The 22,456-nt window shown below is 50.4% G+C and overlaps 2 long non-coding RNA genes across 3 annotated transcripts; one reads left to right on the plus strand and one right to left on the minus strand.

The window, feature by feature from the left end:
- Nucleotides 1-1,796: 1,796 nt before the first annotated feature.
- On the plus strand, nt 1,797-8,045 carry LOC110343367. Of its 2 annotated transcripts, none has more exons than XR_005869560.1 (3): nt 1,797-1,983; nt 4,323-4,441; nt 7,810-8,045. It is a non-coding gene; the product is annotated as an uncharacterized LOC110343367 (long non-coding RNA). The 2 variants fall into 2 exon arrangements; XR_002385633.2 differs by having other exon boundaries at nt 1,797-1,904.
- On the minus strand, nt 5,541-21,842 carry LOC121132868. Its single transcript, XR_005869561.1, has 3 exons — nt 21,720-21,842; nt 6,394-6,626; nt 5,541-6,171 (listed from the first exon to the last, which is right to left on the minus strand). It is a non-coding gene; the product is annotated as an uncharacterized LOC121132868 (long non-coding RNA).
- Between the last annotated feature and the right edge of the window lie 614 nt (nt 21,843-22,456).

The raw sequence follows: 22,456 nt of genomic DNA on the forward strand, positions 1-22,456 counted from the left end.
TGAAGGTCTGAGGGGTTATGTCCACTGGAATCCGTGGATGCTAATTCCCTGGGACCAGGATCTGCACATAGCAGGAAACTAAGATGCGGTCAGGTTGAAGGAGATCAGCTCTCATCAACTACTTCTGTTTGCGTTAGAAGGGAAAAGTCTCAACCCAGAGAAAGAATGATACTGCTGAGAGGGACCTGGCCACCCCTGGATAGCAGCAGCAGGAGTTGAGCACCATGAAGTCCTGCTGAATGCCGCCATGGTCGTCTGTTCTGTACCGAGCTTGCATTAGGTCCTTGCTACGAACACGCCATGCTGTCTGTGAGTAACTGGAACTTCCCAAAGTGGCCATTGACAGGCCCTTCCCTCTACCTGGCAGCTTTGGGAAGAGAACTGTCAGCCAAGCGGCCTGTTTTATGACAACCAGTCATACTGCCTACACAGCAAGTTGGTGACTTGCTCATTCTAAGGACCCTCGGGCAGTCTCAGAGGATCAATCCAATCACAGCTGAAGACGTGTTCCGGCCATGGCCACGCCAGAAAGCCTACAGTGATGAACTTTCTAGATGAGCCTGCAGTTCTATTCATCTAGGCCAAAGGAAAGCACTTTCCCTGGAAGCCCAATAGAAGGGCTGTGATTGGTACAACACCATCATCTTCCCTTTGCACGAAGAGCTGTGCTGCGACTGATCCAAATACCCTTGTCACATCCCTTTCTGTTTACATATGCAGGTCCGCTTTTCAAGTCAACTGGAGGACACCCTTCTATGTTACCTCTGGGAATGAAACACTGAGCCCGATAAAATTATTCTTCCAACGGTCTTGTCTTTGCTTACTTCCAACTTTGTCACAGCAAATACAGCAGCTCTGATAGCACAAAGAAGGGGCAACAATAGCAGTGGCAGAGCCAACTGTAGGACACATAGCAGCAAGAAGGAGGTTCAGAGGAGTTCCAGAGAGTGCCCGGGGACACAGGCTGTATGACCAGAGATGTCAGAGAGCAGTGAGAGTGTAAAGAGGATTGCAAAGGAAACTTCGAGCTCCAATCCTGGAAATATTCCTAGTCCTAAGGTCGAGGGTTAAGAACTGTGACGCTTGATGCCCTTAGGAACCATGGATCATGACAGAGAAGGCTTGAGAGCTGTAACATTAGATGGTTCTGACTGCTTCTCCTATAGCAGCCGCGAGGAACCAAAGTCGGAAGCTCAGGGCAGTGAGACTCCAACCTGAGTCTCTAGAGCTGTGTGTCTCTGACCCTAGAAGCTCAGGGCAGTAAGACTCCAAACTGAGTATCTGGAGCTGTGTGTCTCTGACCCTAGAAGCAGGACCTCGAGTCTGTCCTCTTCTGCTCAGAGCCTGGCCTAGTCACACCGTGACTTCAGACCCCTATCATTTATCCCTCACCTGACAGAAGACAGACACCTCTCATGGTGGATGTACTGTCTCACAGACACCTTGCCTCGGTACTACAGATACTGTTTAAAAGCCGGCCCTGTAATACTTCACAACCCACAGATGGCAATTCCCACCACAGAGGACAGTTCCCACCGACCCACACTGTCTCAGTTCATCTCCAGAAGGGGAAGCAGAGTAGCCAGTGACTATGACTTAATGGGGGGGGGAGAAGGGGCAGAGAACGGGGCAGTGAGTGGGGAGAGGTGGGAGGAAGGACCCCACGTGTCTCAAGCAGGACAACGGCTTATACTGATGGCAAGACAGATCGAAGCCCAATGGTCATGAAGCCAGAGGTCCTGGCGGGCTGACAAGATGAGCTAATCTAATCATACAAACTCTGCCCCAGAGCGGAAGGTCAGTGTGATCCCCACAGACACAGCAAATTCTGCCAGATCAGTGCTTTCGGGACGTGGGCACCAGACGCCCACGTGTGGCTGAGCTGTGGTCCACAGAAGGAAGAGGTAAGGAAATCAGTTCGAGCTCATCTTTTGAGAGTAGCAGGGATACCGCACACAGGGCAACGGAGCCAACCAGGAGCCGGTAAGAAACAGCAGATAGGGCTGTGGGCATAACTCCCCGGCCCCACCCCACCCCCAGATCCCGAGACTGGGCAGAGCGTTCTCAAGGGACAGACTGACACAGTGGTCAGCTGAGTTCAGTCTGAGCTGAATGTCCAGCTGGCCCAGAGCATGACGATGCGTGTATGTGTGGGGTAAGCGGGCTTACTTTTTTTTTTTTAACCTGGAGCCCATGGTGATTAAAGAGGAGCAGGGCAGCCTAACTCGGTAGCATGGCATCAGAGGCCTTCACCGGGGAGAACTTTTCTCCCAGGTGCCCAAGCACGCTGCCAGTGTTGCCCGGTGGGAGCGGGAGCTAGGCTGGGACGGGAGCCACTGTGAGTAGAAGGGCACCAAGCCGAGGACTCCAGAAAGAGGATCAGAAATCCACAATTGAAGATTTGGGGCTCATGCTCACATTTCCAGAGAGTCATTCTGAATCCACAAATAAGAGGAAGGTCAGGTTTAGACTTGGAGTGGCTGGAGTGTTCTTAAGGAGCAAGACAGGGCCAGCGGTGATAGGGGCGTGGAAAAGAACAGAGATTCCAGGAGTGTCGCCCCAGGGAAACCCGTTCACCCAATGGTGCAGGGGCTCTTAGGAAGCTGGGGTGCAGAGCCCAAGTCCTATAGCAGCAAAGGACAGGTTTGTTTCTCACTGGATGTTAAGGCTTATGTGGGACTGAGCTTCCTCTTGGTGGTATCACCTATTACGTCTTTGCCGGTGGTACCGGCTGATGCCTGAAGCCACCTCATAGGGTTAGAATGTGTACTGGCCTGCTTTGAGTGGATGACTTGGCCATCAGCTGAATAACATAAGACCTTGAAGTAGACGAGGTCACAGAGAGGAGCAGAGGGGGAAAGGGCAAACAGAGCTGTGTACATTTACAACGTCCGATGAGGAATTGCTTTCTATAATCAGGACCAGGTCGTTATCTGGTCAGCACCAAACCCTCCTTAATGGCTTTTTGTAGCTACTGGATCAAAGCTAGGTTAGACTGAGATTTTCCAAGACTGAGATAGGAAATACAAGCTACATGGGTAGGAAAAATAGGGCATCCAAGACCCCCCCAATACGTGGGGTGAGAGGAGACAACTCCACACAGATTCAAATGCTCCACATGCTGTCAGGGCATCCCAGACAGGAAGTGTAGAGGAAGCTTGGGTGACATCTCCATGATCACACAGCTGTGCTTCACGATGTCTGTTATTCTGGGAAGGTGTTCTCAGACACAGTATGAAAAAGGGATTCATCACTGGAGGGGACAGGCAGGACAGTGAGCGGACAGTAAGAGAACATGTGCAGGTGACCAGTGACAGAGCCCAAGAATTCCTCTGCCGTCAAAGACTGCAAAACTGCAGGAGATAAGACCAGTGCCTTACCCTAGTGTGATGGTACAAGCGCTAGTCTTGGCAGTCTAGAGACGGAAGCAGAGAGATTATGGACTTGATGCCAGTCTTGGCACCTTAGTGAGATCATGTCTCAGAAAAGACAAAAATGTAAGATAGGATACATGCATGAGGAGACAGGCAGACAAGCCCTTCCCACTTGTCACAGCATCCTGAGGCCCCATTTACAGGACAAATGTGATACCCACCAGGGACTATGCTTGAAATGGATCAGGGGATTTGGACACAAGACCCTGATAGATGTGAGCCCCCAAAAGTGGAGGGCACTCCTATCCGGATCTCAGTATCTTGGAATAGTATCTCCTTTGAGTTAGATGCTGTTGAACCTCAATTATTTCTAATAAATGGTTGAACAAAAAGATTTATAGATGAATACGCAGAATGGCCTCTTGTTTCTGAATGAGCACTGAGTCACTAAAGCGCAAACAGTGCCAAAGGGAGAGAAATTAACTGCCCAGCACTTGGCCTGTGGACCCCAGGGTTCCGGGCCAAAAGGGTCAAGTCAGTGGGCGCCAGAGATAATGCTGCCTTCTTTCCTTTGCGATGAGGAGGTGTCAAGGGCCTGAGACAGCCTCCATCTGCTGACACAGTGTCTTGGGGATGCCCCCACGGAGTCCTGGCGCTCAAAGGGCTGCGGACAATAAGTCACAGCCTCAGACATCTGTTTCCTCTTAGTGTGTCCTCAGCTTAGTGAGTAAGCGTCAGGCTCCCGCCCCTCCTCTGGGAGGGGAGTTACGGGAACCAACTCTCCTCTAACAAGCAGCAAAAAAGACCGGGAATACGTCATGAGTGCCCCCCCAGGTTGGTAGCAAAAGGCAGGAAGCTCCCCCCAAAGGCTCCTGGGTGGAATCAGGCTAGGGCTGCCTCTGCTTCCTATGGATCAAGTTCCAGAACATTCTTCTCTGCTTGCATTAGAGTGAAGGAAACCCTTCCCGGAGCGGGGGAGCAATGTTATCAGCTTGCCATGCTCTGACACCAGACTTGGCCTTTGCTTCCGTTGCAATGGGTACAACCAAGAAGCCGTGACCAGGGAGGTAAGGAAGACTATACCTATGATCTGCCTGGGTGCTCGTACCAAAGCAAGCTCACAACACTCCCATCCCCAGCCCAACTCTGCGGGCCAGGCCGTTGTCTGTGGGCCCCCGCTGGCTCTATGCAGGTTCCCAGCCAAGGGAACTAAACAGCAGGTGTGCAGTGACCATTGGAGCCAACTCTGAATTTCCCAGCATGCAAAGAGATGATTGAGACACCACGCTGCTGGGACACGGGTGCTGGTCCTCAAGTGAACTGTGTTGGGTCCAGGAATTCGGTATCATCTGAGCCTTAGACACACCGCGCCTGTCTCTTTTCAAATCATCTGAAGCGGAGGGAGGGGGAGACAGCGGGGATAGAGGAGGGGGGAGGGAGTGAAAGTGGGGGGAGGAGAGAGAGGGGAGGGGAAGGGGAGAAGGGAAGGGGAGAAAGGGGAAGGGAGGAGGGAGAGAGAGAGAGAGAGCGAGCACAGAGTTCTCTGGTTGCTGCGTCAGTAAGCATACGATGGAGAAATGGGCAGAATGATTTAGCTGCCCGGGGATGCGCAGAGTAACTTGCAGCTCAGGCATAGGACTTCTCTCTGGCAATGTCACGTCAGACTCTATGTGGATCCCGACTGTCCTGCTGGATGCAGCCACCGTTCTCCTGTCTTTGGGCTCTCACACGGCCTTGCCCTGCCTGTGGGTTAAGCATCATCTCCAGACACTGATCACCCGTTTAGCTGTGGACTCCTCTGTCCCAATGCAAAACTCCTGCCCACAGCAGCTTCCTGCATACGACCAAAGGCTGCTGCTGCACCCAAGCTTCTTGGCCCGGCGAACCCAACAAGTTTCCCACCCTGAGGCCCAGACCAGGGAATAGTCTAGTTCTTCCACGGATTCCCGACACAAGTGCAAGTGCCGGCAGACCAGCCAATCGACCGTCTCCCCCCGGAACCTCTACTTAAAAGGTGACACTTAGGGACACAGAGACACGCAGAATGGGACTACTTTTTGGCCATCTCCTGCCAGAAGGTTCCAGTCACTTCAAGCACATAGTCTGGTCACTTATTAGGCAAAACGTTTTATTTCTTTTTATCATTTTATGAACTTTATTCATGTTTGTGAATCAATAAAAAAAACACATTTTCTATAAACTCAGAAAGTCAAGCCCAAGCCTTCTTGGGCTGACACCTGCTAATGTGATCTACATAGAGCAGCCTGGGACAACCTAAGCACCTCTCTGGGTACTTTGTGTCCCAAAGTGCACGCCATCCCTGGAAATGTGGGGAACGGTGTGTGTAGAAAATGCCCTACAAAGCCTCATGGGGAACCCTCGTGATATCAAGTCTCACAACAAACACCACGGTGCTCCCCCAAGACAGATGCATGCGTCCCCAGTTGCGATAATCTTTAGATGTCCTTTCTCCTAGTCCCAGAGTGGGCACTTAGCCACAATAACTAACATACAAAGATGCCTGAGGAACTAACGGGAACTGTCCCTCAGGTCTTCTGAGTCACCATGAAGAGAATCCAAAGTAAAGAGCAAAGATCTGAAGACAGCTCTTGGAAACTTCCACTCCCTAATGTTCTGAGATGACTGTCAGTCACTGACTCCTTCTTCAAACCTTTTTGTTGGCTTGCGCTGACCGTGTAGGGTGCCAGGTTTCACGTCTGCCCTAACGTATTATACGCTTCAAGCATATTCATTGCCACGCCCTTTCCTGCGATCATCTCCAGTTCTAACCACAGTCCTGAAAAAAATCAGAAGTCAAGATATGGCATCTACAAAGCTCAACATCCAAAATCTTCCTTAGTATCGGTGAACTGAAAAATCCCAGAGACTCAAGCAAGACCCGTAGGAAACAGCCTGCGTCCTTTGCCAGGACCTGGCTCTTCTCTGCGGACCACTGTTGGCTTCTTCGGGCCACTAGGCGCCATACTTGAGTCATGTGCCACACCAGCGGTGACCATACCTGGGGGCCACAGCTGAGCAGGTGCAAGGAGAGGAAACTGGAGCAGAGGATGCTGGGGTTGGAGGTGTGGTCTGGCGGTGGAGATGCAGCTCAGGAATTCGGGGAAGCGCAGCTCTCAGGGGCCAGAGCGAGCTGGTGGGGAGCCGAGGAAGCTAGGGGAGCAAACGCGAGGCTGGGCAGTCACTCAGTGATGTCAGCAATGCGCTGGGAGAGTCCTGGAGCAGGATTATACCCTGTGTGGGGAGGGGGAGGGGAAGTAACCGACAAGAGGAGGCGTGAGTGGAGGGGACAAACACAGAGGGCCCCAAGCTCAAGAGACGACGTAAAAGTGGGATCCTGTAGAATCATGGGGTCCACAAGCAAAGCGGTCTTAGGAGAGGGAGCATAGAGGCGGTGGGACCGCAGCTGCCACCCTGCTTGATCAGGACGCGCTCTAGCACGGGAGAGGGCCGCTTGTGTGTCTAGAGGGTGCCTAGGGTTGGGTCAAGACAAGAGCAGGGAAAGCGAGAAAGGTAGAGTTGCCGTGGGACCTTAAACGTGGAATTATGGGAGCACCCTTTATTCACAGAAGACAGAACTCATGCAGCTGTAGCGATATCTTGTTTGTACTCTAACAAAGTTTGCCTGAGGATCAGAGGGCGGAGCTAGCCACTACTTAACCATAGAGGCCTGGAGGTCTGTACAGACAGGCAGGAAGTGAGATGGCTGGGCAGAAAGAGGAAGTGAGAAGGCAAGAGGAGACTGGGGGCTCAGTCTCTTTTCAGCTGGGAGGTTGAGTAGGTGAGGTGTGGCTGTGGTTTTGCTCCTTCATTAGTCTGATCTCTCAGGATTTCTCCCTATATCTGACCCTGGGGTTTTTATTATTGAGATCTATTGGAACTCATGTCATATGCAGCCTGGGCTGCAATAACATGAGGGTGTTATCACCAGCCGCAAACACGTCTGCTACTCCCCCCGGGGAGGTGGCCATACCGTCTGTGCTCTGAGCAAAACTGTCCCTGCTCATTCCCAGAGTGTGGGTTTGCCCAGGAAGCTGGAGCTCAGCTGCCCAGAACTGAAACACTGTCTGGTATTTTACTAGTGCGTTTGGTTTTCCAAATCCTGCCAGCTGCCACTCTCTGATACAAAAGGGGACTCCAGGGTGTCTGCACCAGCACGGGGCACGGAGACACTGTCTCCGCATAACCCGACTTTGTCGCCGTCACTACACACAACAGCACGAGCAAACTGGCACAGCTCCACCAGATGTTCCCTTGCTTGCAAGGCCTCAGTGTGCTATTCTGGTGACGTCCCGGCGCAGGGTAAATCTGGGGCTGAATCACTTGCCACATCGTCCCGAGAGTATGTGCACATGGCATCCGGGGTTTCACAAACAGATTCATGTGACTGACATTTGGACAATGTTTTTGTGATTAGGCAGGAATTTGCTCGTGGGGACCAAGCGGAAGGCCCCAGCCAATGGCCTCGGCAACCTTCTTCTCGCTTGCTGAGTGCATGCGCACGCACGCACGCACGTCACCTCATCACAAGTCAGCCGAGAAGGCAGAATTCCAACGACCATGAAACACCCCAGTCGGCACACGGCAGATGCAAGCCTGATTCCCCCCACATTAAGCAAGTGTAACCTTTAACAAAGCATAAACCACGGAAGAGTTCGGTCTTCTTTCTTCTCAGAGTCATCAGGGTTCAATAAGACCAAGTGTTACCAGATGTGATGAGCCACACAAACTCATAAGGACATGGGGAGGGGTGGGTACTGTGTTCTCACCTCAGTCCTGGGTTCTTTTGAAAAGTGCTTGGCCAATTGAACACATAACCAGGTCTCTCAAGAAAGACAGAACCAACTGGGTGTGTGAGTGCATGAGGAGGTGGAAGTGTGTGTAGGGATGGACTGATCATTTAAAATACAAAAGGGCCGGGCGGTGGTGGCGCACATCTTTAATCCCAGCACTCGGGAGGCAGAGGCAGGCAGATCTCTGTGAGTTCGAGGCCAGGCTGGACCGACAGCCTCCAAAACAATACAGAGAAACCCTATCTCATAAAACCAAAAAAAAAAAAAAAAAACACAAAAAACAAAAGGGCCATGTGATTAAAGAGACTGACAGGTCCTGAGATCTCATTCAGTGAGCAGGAGAACCAGGAGAGATGTGTAGTTCTCCCCAGGGGCCAGTAGATGTTCCCAAAGCCAAAGAGACCACTTAACCTTTTGCATGTTCATTTGGTCAGGAGGCAGGATGGGAAAACCACTGCTTCCCCATCCACAGAGCAGAACATCCACTTACTGAAAGAACCACTCCCAGACTCACCCAGAGTGTTTGGCGAGTATCTGGGCACCCCAAGGCCACTCAAGTTGGCATTTAAATTAAGCCATCACACCTTGAGGACAAAGATTAAACCAACAAAGGGAGAAGCATGGTGGTTACTGTGCTTTATGGATGCTCAGTGGACGGACACAGGTCAGGGAGAGGTCATGAAAACAGGGCCCACATCTGGGACAGATCATTCTTCATATTGTCACCGTGAAACCTCCATGGATGCTCTTGCAAAATGAGCTAATCTTAAAGCCCGTTTAAACAGAACCCTTTGGTCCTGGAGGTATTTCTTATCACATTCATTCGGTTACGATTTTTATAGAAATTGGGACATGGGAAGCGTGTAATTTTTTTGTAATGACCATAGCTTTACCGAGTATTCTCTTTAATGAACTCAGAAGATGAGAACAAATACCACGGGGACATCAGAGAGGCCCGCGGTTCCCACTGGATTAATTGCCACTGCTTAGAATCGCCTAGAACTCAAGCTTCAGATCCCCTGGGACTCAGCTCTGTCACACAGGGACTTTTGTCTCTTTGTTGTAGAGTAAAGCCTTTTCCTTGCCAGCCACTTTGATTTTTCCCACCAGTCACCTGGGCTCTGCCACGTTGTAGTCCACAAATAACACACACGACATTGTATTAATTATGAAGCTGTTTGCTTGTTTCTTACTGGCTATCTTTGATTTAAGTATTTAACCCATTTAAGTACTTCTCTTACCGGATGGACATCTTACTTCTGTGGCGGGCCACATGATGACTCCCTGTGTTTCTCCTACCCAGAGTCCCCCTGGACTCCTAGTCCCACCTGTCTTGCTTCCCTATTGGCCAACAGTGCTTTATTGACATATACACAGGATTTCTCCATCACTTTGTCTCCATGATTACAGGACAAGAACATGGAGCACATCTGCACCAATGCAGTAGACATCGCAAGTCTAGGGCTATGCCACCTCCTCTCTGCATTCCCAGATCAGGCCCTGACTGTGTGTGCCACCCTGCCATGATGCAGAGGGATAAGTTGTGGGAAGAAGGATGTCCCAGGCATGGCTAGACTCCGTGGTCTCTGTGCCAATGAGGACAATATGTTTACGTACTGAGTGCTGTGGCGTGTAACAGAGTACCGGTGTAGCAGACCCATCCATGGCTCCACTATCTGGGGCTCCACTCTCCATGGTCCATCACCCATGTTCCAGCCCAGCCGCGCTCTGCAGCCGAGTGACAAACGGAGGACACTTCCTGCACTTCCTACATTTGGCCGAGCCAGATCTAGACAGACGGAGGAACTCAGCTGGAACAAGCACAGGAAGAAGCCTGTCTACTCACAGGCTGGGAGTTCACAGCCACAGAGGACTCCAGAGTAAGTAGCTGAAGTCTGAAAAGAAGCTAAAATTTGGAGACTTGTCCATGTGAAAGCAAAGAAGTTTGGAAGCAAAAGCGGTGACTCAGCTACTCAGTCAAGCAAGACGTATCATGTGCTCAAAGATGGGCAACTTTCCTCTCTCCGAACCAGGCCCACCACGGTATTCCAAAGCCTCCAAGAGCTTCATCAGCTGTGAGCCAAGGTTGCCTACAAAATTGGGCAACGAGGCAGGAAATTCCAAGCCAACTCTGAAGGCCTGTTGGTGCCTACCCCCACACACCTGCATGGGGCTTGCTGGCACCTGAGCGCTTTATCGGGCCTTTCTCACTTACCTTTGCTGCACTGAGATGATAGACAGCCACTCTTTTATCAGATGTTCCTCACAGGTTCATAGGGACCCCACCCCACACCCAAGGCTGGGGCAGAGCCAGCCCTAACTAGACTCCTCCCAAGAAGCTGTGTGGCAAGTCAGTGGGCCATATGCCCAACCCTGGAGTCCAAAGCTGGCTAGGAAAAGATGTCTGGAGGCAGCGTCCCACCCTTGTGTCTGCTGGTGAGAGCCATTTCTTCTCCCGCAGAAGCTGTCCGAGAAGCTACCGAACTCCTGTCGTAAACAGGAGAAACAGAAAGGCTTCTTTCCAATCCAAAAAAAATTCAAGACCACCAGCCAGCCAAAAACACAGTCTATATGAAATATGTGGAAAACCCAGATCACGTGAGGTCTTGATGTTTCAGAATCTGGGCATCAAGAACAAAGGGTGTGAGAGGGGGAACTGCTGAGCTGAGTCCCATCCTGCCTTTCACAGACCTGGGAAAAGCACCCAGCTGTGATGGAGCCCAGGGTGATGGAGCCTAGGGTGATAGAGCCCAAGGAGATGGAGCCAAGGGATGGAGCCTAAGGGATGGAGCCCAAGGGAATGGAGCCAAAGGGGATGGAGCCAAGGGTGATAGAGCCCAAGGGTGATGGAGCCCAAGGGGATGGATCCCAGGGTGATGGAGCCCAAGGGGATGGAGCCAAGGGGATGGAGCCCAAGGGGATGGAGTCAAGAGTGATGGAGCCCAAGGGGATGGAGCCAAGGGGATGGAGCCCAAGAGGATGGAGCCCAAGGGGATGGAGCCAAGGGGATGGAGCCCAAGGGTGATGGAGCCCAAGGGGATGGAGCCCAAGGGGATGGATCCCAAGGGTGATAGAGCCCAAGGTTGATGGAGCCCAAGGGTGATAGAGCCCAAGGGTGATGGAGCCCAAGGGGATGGATCCTAGGGTGATGGAGCCCAAGGGGATGGATCCCAGGGTGATGGAGCCCAAGGGGATGGAGCCAAGGGGATGGAGCCCAAGGGGATGGAGCCTAAGGGGATGGAGCCCAAGGGGATGGAGCCCAAGGGTGATAGAGCCCAAGGGGATGGAGCCCAAGGAAATGGAGCCCAAGGGTGATAGAGCCCAAGGGGATGGAGCCCAAGGGTGATAGAGCCCAAGGGTGATGGAGCCCAAGGGGATGGATCCTAGGGTGATGGAGCCCAAGGGGATGGAGCCAAGGGGATGGAGCCCAAGGGGATGGAGTCAAGAGTGATGGAGCCCAAGGGGATGGAGCCAAGGGGATGGAGCCAAGGGGATGGAGCCCAAGGGGATGGAGCCAAGGGGATGGAGCCCAAGGGTGATAGAGCCCAAGGGGATGGATCCCAGGGTGATGGAGCCCAAGGGGATGGAGCCAAGGGGATGGAGCCCAAGGGGATGGAGCCAAGGGGATGGAGCCCAAGGTGCTCTGTGCTGAGCCAACACATAGAAGCTCCTGGAGAGGAAGAAGTGAGAATCCACAGGGTAGATTGTGAAGAGAAACACTCAGGGTGGAGACACACCCTGCTTCAAGTCTTTAGACTTATCCTCACCAGAGCATCTGTGTAGAAACTGATACCGCAGAGACACCCAGGGCTTAGGTGACACCAGACACATGCTTTTCCCACCAGCCCGGCTACAACCTGTGTTTCTGAACATGAAGACTTGGAAAATTCTGGCCTCTGTTGCTAAATGCATTAATCTCAAACTACATTGTGTTCTACTCCACTTCCTAAACCTTAAAAGGGAAAATAGAAAACATTTAACTATTTTAGTAGTTTTGCTGGACCCAAAGGTAGACTAGGAATATTACAGGAGTTGGGATACTTGGTGTTTCCAGGTGTGGTGACCCACACCTTTAATCACAGCACTCAGGAGGCAGAGGCAGGCAAATATCTATGAGCTCAAGGCCAACCTGGGTTACAAAATGAGTTCCAGGACAGCCAGAGCTACATAGTGAGACCTGTCTCGAAACAAAACAGACCAAAACAAAACAGACCAAAAGATGCTTGGTGTACTCAAGGTAAATTCACAATTTGTTGTTACATGACCGGAGATCTGCTGGAACGTATGGTGAAGGAAACAAGAAGGCACAGCTTGGAGAACATGCAATCCAGGAACGATGACCCACCTGATGCCTGTGCTGGAACTCTAAAACCAACTCCCGGCGTGAAGCCACAATGTGTGACACAGGAGATACACATGTACAGGCCAGACACTGCGGAAGAAAAGTCAGGCAGCTAAAAGCTCTAGTCACAGGAAATAGGGAAGCAGAGCCGTTTGTCAGGTGCACCATTAATCATCTGTTGGATAATCAATTAATTTCGGCAGACTTACTCTGCTTGCAATTGGGAGTCCCACAGGAAGCGGGCGGCACAGTCAGCATGGCAGGAGTGTTCCACTCACTCCGATGCACACTAGTAGAGCCAAACCAACGCTGCCCCCAGTAAGGCCAGGAGAACTGTACCGATGTGTGGTGTCAAACGGCCCAGAGTACACGAGAAAGAGAAAACAAGAAACGGGGCTGTGCGCACACACAATCCAGGAAAGAACGGGATGGAAAGAACCACAGTCTGCATAAATGAGAGTACGAGACTGAGACCCCAGTTTCCAAAGAGGAAGGCCGTCCAGTCTCTTATACTCCCCCCCAAAAAATCTTATTTTTCAAATGAAAAGTAAAACACAGATATTTTCAGATGTATGGAGGCAGAAGAACCTTCCCTAGCAGGTCTGTGTGTGTGTGTGTGTGTGTGTGTGTGTGTGTGTGTGTGTCTGTGTGTCATTTCTGTGTGTGTATGTGTGTGTGTCTTATGTGTGTGTCTGTGTGTGTCTTGTGTGTGTGTCTGTGTGTGTATGTGTGTGTGTCTTTGTGTGTGTCTCTGTGTATCTGTGGGTCTGTGTGTCATTTCTGTGTGTGTATGTGTGTGTGTCTTATGTGTGTGTCCGTGTGTGTCTTGTGTGTGTGTCTGTGTGTGTCTTGTGTGTGTGTATGTGTGTGTCTCTGTGTATTTGTGTGTCTGTGTGTCATTTCTGTGTGTGTATGTGTGTGTGTCTTATGTGTGTGTCTGTGTGTCTGTCTGTGTGTCATCTGTGTGTGTGTCGTGTGTGTATGTGTGTGTGTGAGAGAGAGAGAGAAAGAGAGAGAGAAAGAGAGAGAGAGAGAGAGGGAGAGAGAGAGAGAGGGAGAGAGAGGGAGAGAGAGAGAGAGGGAGAGAGAGAGAGAGAGAGAGAGAGAGAGAGAGAGAGAGAGAGAGAGAGAGAGAGAGAGAGAGAGCAAAGTTTCCCCATTTTGCCTCATCTGGAGCCATATTCAGATAGGGAAAAACAAGAGAAGGAACAGGACCTGGGAATACTTGGGGCACCGTAAGGACAGCAGTACATTCCTACAGGTGATATCAAACTCATTGAAAAAACAGCAAGTCCCATGCACAGAACAAGGCTGGGGTCTATGGGAATCATCCCTGACCATGGCTGTACCAAGAGTTCTAATCCGGTGGAAAGGACAGAGCCCTGAGGCTGCAAGGCCGGAGCTCCCGAGGAAAGTCAGGCCATCCACGTAGGCAGCAGAATGGACTCCACAAAAAGTGCTGGTGAGTCATCAGAAAACCGTGAAGTGCCATAATAGTGTCAGAAATGTGAGATCTTTAGAGACGAGACGGGCAAAATTCATGCTCACTAAAAACTGCACGGTAACTCTGCCTAATTGAAGCAGGGAGTGTGCTAGACCAGCAGAGAAGGCCCTCAAGTTCAGCATTTGGTGAGACGCTGGTATGTCACTGCTCTTCTGAGGCCCAACCTTGACCCACACAGTTTGTTCTCTTGCTGGTTTGACTTGAGAATTCCCCGACTTCTGCTCCAGCAAAAGGCTCCCAAAGGACCTGGTCACCTGACATTCCAAACATAAACCTTGCTTAATGCCAGGGGTACATTTAAAATTTCTCCCAAAATGAAAAAAAAAATAATCGCTGGAATGGCATACATTTTTCTAGAAGCATGGATAATCTAAATTTGTTTAGAATTCAGATATCGAGCCTGGTTGGAAACATGTGCCCCCTTCTGTGGATTTCTGAAAAGGGCCATCAGTCCATGGCAGTGAGTCTTTGAGCTTGGACATGTGCTCCCGCGGACACTGAGAGTACTCCAGAGCAGAGAGGCCATGGTCCTCCCCACGGCAGCCATCAAACCTGCCGGAAACCATGCTGATGAAAGATCGGAGTTGAAGTTCAATACCAAGTTCAAGCCGGCCCATTGTAGCTCTTATTTCTCTTTTCCTAATGCTTGCTTCAACCACCCGTCTCTGTACTTGTAGGTTTTTGGCTGGGCCTGGAAGTAAAATAGCCAAGATGCCGAGAAGAGGGAAAAGACCCGTCCCTCCCTGGCTTCAGTGGAGACCAGAAGGCACAGGTGAGCATTAAGATCTACATCCAGCCCATGCTCTTCCTCTCCTGTAGGGCAAACCATCCAGACCTGCCTCCAGGGGTGCCCAAGCGCCCTCTCGGTGCAGGGTGATAGACTACACAGAGTCAAACACTGCTTTTTAATTTTAGCGGTTACTTTTCAGAAGGTCTGATATCACCGGCAGTCAAGTATCAGCTTTAATCTTTCACTCCAAGCAAGAATATTGGGGGTCTGGACACCCAGGCCAGATTCCAACTCGATATTCCACCTCTTCAGGCCCCTCGGGGGAGACGCATGAGGAAGCCAACTCCAAAAACAACTGAGAGTTTTCTCTCATAAGCAGAAGGGGAAACAAGACTGGACGAGGCTTAAACTTTATGGCCTCTCCCCACTGCTTCATTTTAAGGCACCACTGGGAATCCCGTGAAGAAGTCAAGTAGCCGCACATCTGGAGAGCCCAGCAAGGCAGACATCAGGCCCCGGCATCGAAACACCCTAAACACTGAACCGAGGCTATAAGGGGCTCAGAATTCTCCTCACAGAAAACACCTGTCCTTGCGAGTCAGATAAACAGAGAGCCGGTAGAGCATGTAAATTAAATAGCGGCTACAAGCACCAACTGACAGGAAGAGTGGCAGAGAGCTATGCAAGCCAAGGTCCACACGGCTCGTAAGTGTGCAATTTCTCATCCCAAAGCCTGGACATTCACCTCAGAGGGGGCATGGGTGAAAGCATCCTCGAAGGCAAGGCACCGTTAGAGCTTAATCTCGGAAAAGTTATTAGTCAGCCACGCATCACACCTTCCTGTGAGCTAAGCACACTGGACGTGTTCCTGTCACCCATCATCTCCTGTCAACAGCGTGATAAAGAGCTCGGCGAGCGCAACAGACTCTTGTTTACCTGGAAGACACAGAACCAGGCCTGTATTTATTACGCTTGATTACTTACTTGGCTTGCTGTAATTGAGACTGATTGACAGAGGCCCACCCAACATTTCTAAAATGGAATAGCTCCTTTTCCCTCTCACTAGATATTGTGTAGGCCCCTGCTCTCAAGTGTCCTTCCCCCAGGCTGCTCTGCTTGGTTGGCCAGGCATAAATAGACTCAACTCCAGAATACGGCTCTTGGTCCAGGATGGCTGTAAGCACTGCCAGGAACCAGCAGGAGGGCGTGTGGGAGCAGAAGACAAGCCCCCCCCCTCTCCTTACCAGGACTTTGTGGAAGTTGACACCATATTTTCACTTATGTCTTGGAATCAGACTCTCTTAGCAAGATCACAAGCGTCTGTGGAGGGAGCTGGGAGATGCTATCCTCACTTAGACTCTTCATCCATTGGGGAGTTTCTATGGCCACAAACTCAGAGGCTCTCCTCAACACACGTTCCCTTGTTCTCATGATTGTGGAACTCAGCCTGATATTTCCTTAACAGAGATCGACTATCCTGGGATAGCAGGGAACTGTGCCCTCATCCCCCAGTTTCTCAGCCCTGTGACTCCCATATAATCTCTTCCCTTACCCTCTAATCCAGAGTATGTCCTTTGCTCGATGACCAGCAGCCTCTTTGGTGCTGTGGAATGCCCTCTATCTCCCATTTATAACAAACCACGTCGCATATAACACCCAAATAGACATGAAGAAGCACCTATATGTCCAGGGGCCCTGTATCTTGCCACCACATCAAGCCTCTTTTGTAAAGTGACAGTCACAAGTTCCAAGAAATACAACTGAAAACATTGGCTATTTGGGTGACCATGTCAACTGAAGTCACTTGGGGAATAGAATTCCTGAAGATTAGAGAGAAGACAGATACCAGACCACACAGGGCTTCCTTGGGGAGAGAAAGGAGGAAGGCGGGGGTGGAGGGGGTGGGGGGGCGGGGCTCTTCTGAGAGTACAACAGCTATCACCTGGGTAACCAAGAGCTTCCCTGCATCCCCAGCAAGCTATCTTTCACACTGATGTCTGTCTTCCTCTAGAGGGACGTGGAGGAACTTATAAATGAAGTTATTAAGCTCATTGGGGCAGGGGAAGATTCTGGAATTCTCCCATTTGACTCCCTCATGGATCTGGTCTAGGAGGAATAATTGATGGACACAATTTAACACGGTGCGTAGTAACACAGCCTGGGCATGGCTATGAAGACAAAAGCACATGATGGAAACAAGAAACAGAGAATAGGGAGGGCCTATTAATAGCGACTCACTCCCACGGGAATGGATTGGGGTCCCACAAGAAGTCCACTATCCTTCCCGAGAGAAGCGTCCCTCAAGGGTCCCGCAGCTCCTACTACTGTGAGCTGTTGAGGGGACACAACATACCCAAACCAACAGAGAAGGGGGGGGAGAAAAGAAAAGAGGACCCGGGGCAGAGAAATTCCAGTGGCATGGAGCATGCTCACTAAACCGCGGAGACGGTGGGTTGTTTGCACAGAGTGTAGCATTTCCTTCCCACCGGACTTCCGAGCCAACTAACAGAGCAGCCATGAAGCTGGCTAGGGCAGGGGTTGTGAGGAGGGTCTGCTGCTGCTGCTGCTGCTGAGAAACTATAAATGACAGCTGGGATCACTTGAGCTAGCCTTTGATGGTCCATAACCCAGTCCCACTTCCTGCACAAGCTCACTCAGCTCCCTGATCCACCAAGATGCGAGGAGGAACAGCCACGGGTTCCTACCGCCACAGACCAAGACACTCTGGCTGCCATGACCGCCCACCACCATGGTACACTCTACCCTCTGAACTGTAAGTCAAATAAGCCTCTCCTCCCTTAACTGCTTCTGTGGGTAGCAACGAGGACTGTAGCTAATGCCATCTGCATGAAGACTCTTGTTCATGTATGTGTGCATACATGTGCAGACACACTCTGGGATCGGCTCTGGCAAGACCCGTCTCTCTGTCCGTTGCCAAGACATCTGGACAGGTGCCTCACAAACAAAGCATCTTAGCTCCCCCTCCCTGCATAGCTCAGGACACAAGCACAGAAATTTCCATAAAGGGAGCTATTGCACCACAGGACCAGGACAAGAGACATCTGCTTTTTTCTAAGCAGCCACACCGGCAACCCAGCATGCCTGGGTTTCCCACAAGCTTGCACGAGACTCTCGGGCCTGTACAGATCCAGTTTTCCATCTCCCCTCATTTATCTCAGGCCAATGGGCTCAGCTAGGAAAAGCAGGAGAGCAAAGCCAACACGGCAAAGGTTACTGAGTAGCTTGTAAACACATTGCTAAGCTGACTCTTTGGGCACTGACTTCCCACAGTCCTAGATGCTCCCTCAAATACCTGCAGTCAGAAACACAAGCCCAGCTTGGCCATCACGGACACGAGAGGTTTGGATGCTTCTGGTGGAACCTGAATGTGTTTGAACCTGAGTCTGGTACTGTTGAAACCCAAGCTTGTCACAAGCAGGGTTAATGTCCTGTAGGCGGTGGGATATTAATATCTCCACGTAAGCAGTGGATCCAAAGCCATCCAAGGCCAGCTTAGGGGCTGAGACATCCTGACAGTGACATCCTATGACAGGGTCCTCCAGCTGAAGAGGGCTGTGGACTCCTGGCCACCGTTCACCCCGCACGCTGGCTTCTCTCCTGCCCTTTGTCCTCTGGGGCCACATCTGCTCTTCACTTCTTCGCAAGCTGAGTGGCTCCCACAATCTCAACTTTCACCCACGTAGCCCCACATTCAAACGCTTCTCACTGTTTTATCTTTCCGGTTACACAGGAAAGGCTTCTAGGCAGATAATTTTTTCTGGTCCCTCTGACTCATCTCAGACAAAAAAAAAATGTGTTGTTTGTTCCCACGGTCCCTTTGGGTTTTGTGGGACAGGTGATGGTGGTATGTCTCTCCAACTTTGCTCCTCCACTGTGTCCTCTGAGGTCACCCCAGTTGACTGTCCCCGCTGCTTATTGGTCAGCATTTCCTGCCTGGTTAGATTTTTTTTTAATCTGAGTGTTGGTGTCTAACATTCACAGAGAAGGGAGCCAACGGGGTTGACCTGCCTGCTCAAAGCACAAAACAACAAGAGGTGAACCCCGCGAGCTGCACATTCCACCCGCTCGTGAGCCCGACGGACAGATGACCCCAGGCAAAGCCGAGGGCAGCAGGGTATGAAATCAACACGCAGCACGCACGGCCCAGACACGTGAGCCACACATTTCACAACTCCTGGGTCCCCATAAAGATCGGTGAGTCAGAGACCCAGGTGACCTGGACCAGCAAGGCAGGGGGAGCAGGAGCAGAGGGCAGCTGAGTAGATGACCCGGGGGGCAGGGGGCAGGGGCAAGAAAGAAGAGTGAGTACTCGAGGGCTGCCATGGTCAAAGTCCTGACCTCCTGCGCTCTCCAACAGAGTTCCTGCCCTACCCCGGTTTAAGAATTGGTTGTGGCATAAGCCTTTAATCCCAGCACTCACTGGGGAGGCAGAGGCAGGCGGATCTCTGTGAGTTCGAGGCCAGCCTGGTCTACAGAGTGAGTTCCAGGACAGCCTTCAAAACAATACAGAGAAACCCTGTCTCGAAAAACCAAAAAAGAAGAAGGAGATGGAGAAGGAGACGAAGAGGGAGATGAAGAGGAAGAGGAAGGAGAAGGAGAGAGAGAGGGGAAGAGGAAGAGGCAGGAGGAGGAGGAGGAGGAGGAGAAGAAGAAGAAGAGGAGGAGGAGGAGGAGGAGAAGGAGAAGAAGAAGAAGAAGAAGAAGAAGAAGAAGAGGAGGAGGAGGAGGAGGAGGAGGAGGAGGAGAAGAAGAGGAGGAGGAGGAGGAGGAAGAGGAGGAGGAAGAATTGATTGTGCAGACATTGAGGTGTGCACACAGGAGGAAATCTTGGTCAGCTCAGGGCTAACACACTTTAAGCTAAGCAAAGCAACAAGAGGGAAGTAAAAAGAGTTTCCACAGCGTAGGTTGTTGGCCCCTCGATCTCTCCTAGGAGACACAGCTCCTCTCTTCTGTCTTCAAGACCTCTGCGTATCACCTTTACAGCTGTTTTCCTGGGTGATCCAGCCACGGAGGCCCCGCTCCGAAGTGCAGCCTTCTCTGCGGTTGCGGTTAGGGTTTTTTTTTTTTATATCTGAGCCTGGTTTGCCTGCTTGCGCTTGCTCTGAGTCCTGTACCCACTGATGCTACTGCTCAATGCCTGTGTCATTGCAGGAGGGGAATGGGCTGTTAAAGAATGAACTCCTGGCGTCATCTTCACACGCACACACACGCACGCGCACACACACACACACACACACACACACACGCCACCTTCCTTTTTCATAACATTTCACTTCTTCATGTAGACAGTTTACCTCAAAAAGCCTGAGTAAAAATAGCCTGTCCCTGTAGTTCTAGGTGTCCCATGATTACACTGTGTGATGCAGTGCAGTCATGGGTGAGCCTGACTCCCATTTAGCTCGTTAATATTTATACAGACCTCAGCACTGGATCCTCTCCATGGTGAGCACAGTTACTCTGGAAATAGCTTCTGATAGTCTGGGCTTTCCTAGGTTTGGGGCACCTGGCACCAAGCCATTGCCCAGTGATGTACAACACAGTGTGGACAGCGAGCTCACCCAGGGCCCCAGGAACTGTATGAGCTGCTACACCATTGTGCAATTGCCTAGGAGATGACGAGCTCCCACTTGGGAAATGGGGGTGGCTTTCCCTACACAAGGTGACTCATCCGGCCTTTCATCTTCTTGACAGCAGCATTTTGTCTGTAGCTGCCTCAAAATATTCTCTCCATTTCATCATAGCTAATATTTTATAGACTTGTGTTCTTCAACAAATAATTAAAACCACCCATATCCTCTCTGGGTGGGAGCAGCCTGGGAAGAGTATAATGGGATGTTTCCGGCCATTACACATGGCCATTGTATACGCTCGAATCTTTTACATTACTCATTTGGCATCTGAGTGTGACATTTAAACTATTAAAGGGGGGGGTTATTACCAAATCATTCTAAAACGAAACAATTAGGACATTCAAAGGATTTGCTCATACGGACATTCTACAAATATAGCCAAATCAGATGGTTCTAATTCATTATTTTCAGGGTGACAATTAGAAATAGGTGACTCGGGTCGGACGCTTGCAGCAAAGCACACTCTGGTACCATGAATTTTCTAAAGCTTAAACAGTTTCTATACTGTTCCTAAGGGGAGAGTTCCCAACAGAAAGGGAAGATCCCCATAATTCCACACATTTACAGACATTTCTTCAATGCGGATGTATTTCATAGCGACCCAGAAATATGTGGTTTCAAGGCTAGCTCCTCAACCAAAAATAAATACATAGTGAATAAACTCGACAGTCTAGCTGTGTTTACTCAATTCTTTTGGATTCTCAATATTGTTAAAATGTGGTCTCTTGAGAGAATAACTTGGAGGGCCAAAGATCAGAATTACACCTGACATTTTGAACGAAGCATGCTGCGGTATAACTTACATGTGCTGAAGACTCCCAAATTTCAGTTGTCTCATTCCACAAGTATTTCACCACCCCAAAGATTCTCAGGTATCCTGAGGCAGTCAGACAGCCCCCAGCCATGGCCCAGCAAACGGTGATTTTTCTGTGTCTCTATAGACTGCTTTCTCCCTTCTGGAACTTGATATACACTGAGTTACATAATGAGAACTTTTTGTTAGTTCTAATGTTAAATCTTTTACATATATAATTGGATAAGTATTTAGCCATCCAACTGTGAGGCAACCTCTAAGATTATGGGCAAACCCATCACCTCCCCTCTTAAGCAGCTCTTCAATTTGGCTCTTGCCACGGGTCCTTAGAAAATGACTCATCTATTTCCTGCCGCTATAGATTAGCTTTCTGCTCTGCAATTCTGTATAAATGAAATCACGATCGCATGACACTTGGCCTGGCTTTGCTCTCAGCACAGAAGACCGGGTTCACCCGTGCTGCACCGTCATGTGGTCATCCCACATGGCTTACCCATTCACCATTTAATGAAAAGCCACGTCTTTTCCAATCCCTGGCTCTTAAAGATCCAGCTTCTGCTAGTGTTCTCATACAAAATGGTTGCCAAGGCACATGCTTGCATCTCCCTTGGGAAGACTCTAAGTAAGTGGTGGAAACAACCGGTCATTGGGCGGGCTTGTTTAACTATCTCGAGAAACTCTAGGGCTGTTTCCAAGCAGCTGTTCATTCCACATGCCCATTAAGCGTGGATGAGTGATCTGTTGCCACACCTTGAGGTCAGTCCTCACTGTAGCCATTGTGTCCCTGAGGTTAACGATAGAGAGTACTACACTCTTGTCACCTATCCACCTAGCTTGGTGAAGTGTCTCTTAGATATTTATCCTTAGTCTGCTTTTTTTTTTTTTTTTTTTAACCGTTCAGTTTTGGATGTGTTCTCTATATGCAGATACAAGTCCTTGCTTAGGTCGAAAATGCAAATATGTTCTGCCCCCAAGTGCCACTTATCATTTAGAACGTGGAAAGCAAGATGCTTTTAACCTAATTGGAAACAAACCTTTTGTTAATTCTTTCCGAGGAGATATGATGGCCATGAAGCCTGCTGAGGCAAGTGCTCTGAGTATAACCTGGAGATGGGCGGGCTCCTGGAAGCCTCAGGAGCCGTGACCTCCCAGGACAAGTCCATGATAACTTTGATGAATCGCTGGGAGCCAAGCATCATGCAGCTAGGAGGAGACCCCTGGGATAGAGGC

The sequence above is a fragment of the Mesocricetus auratus genome, unplaced genomic scaffold (assembly GCF_017639785.1).
Source record: "Mesocricetus auratus isolate SY011 unplaced genomic scaffold, BCM_Maur_2.0 Super-Scaffold_100018, whole genome shotgun sequence".
Lineage (NCBI taxonomy): Eukaryota > Metazoa > Chordata > Mammalia > Rodentia > Cricetidae > Mesocricetus > Mesocricetus auratus.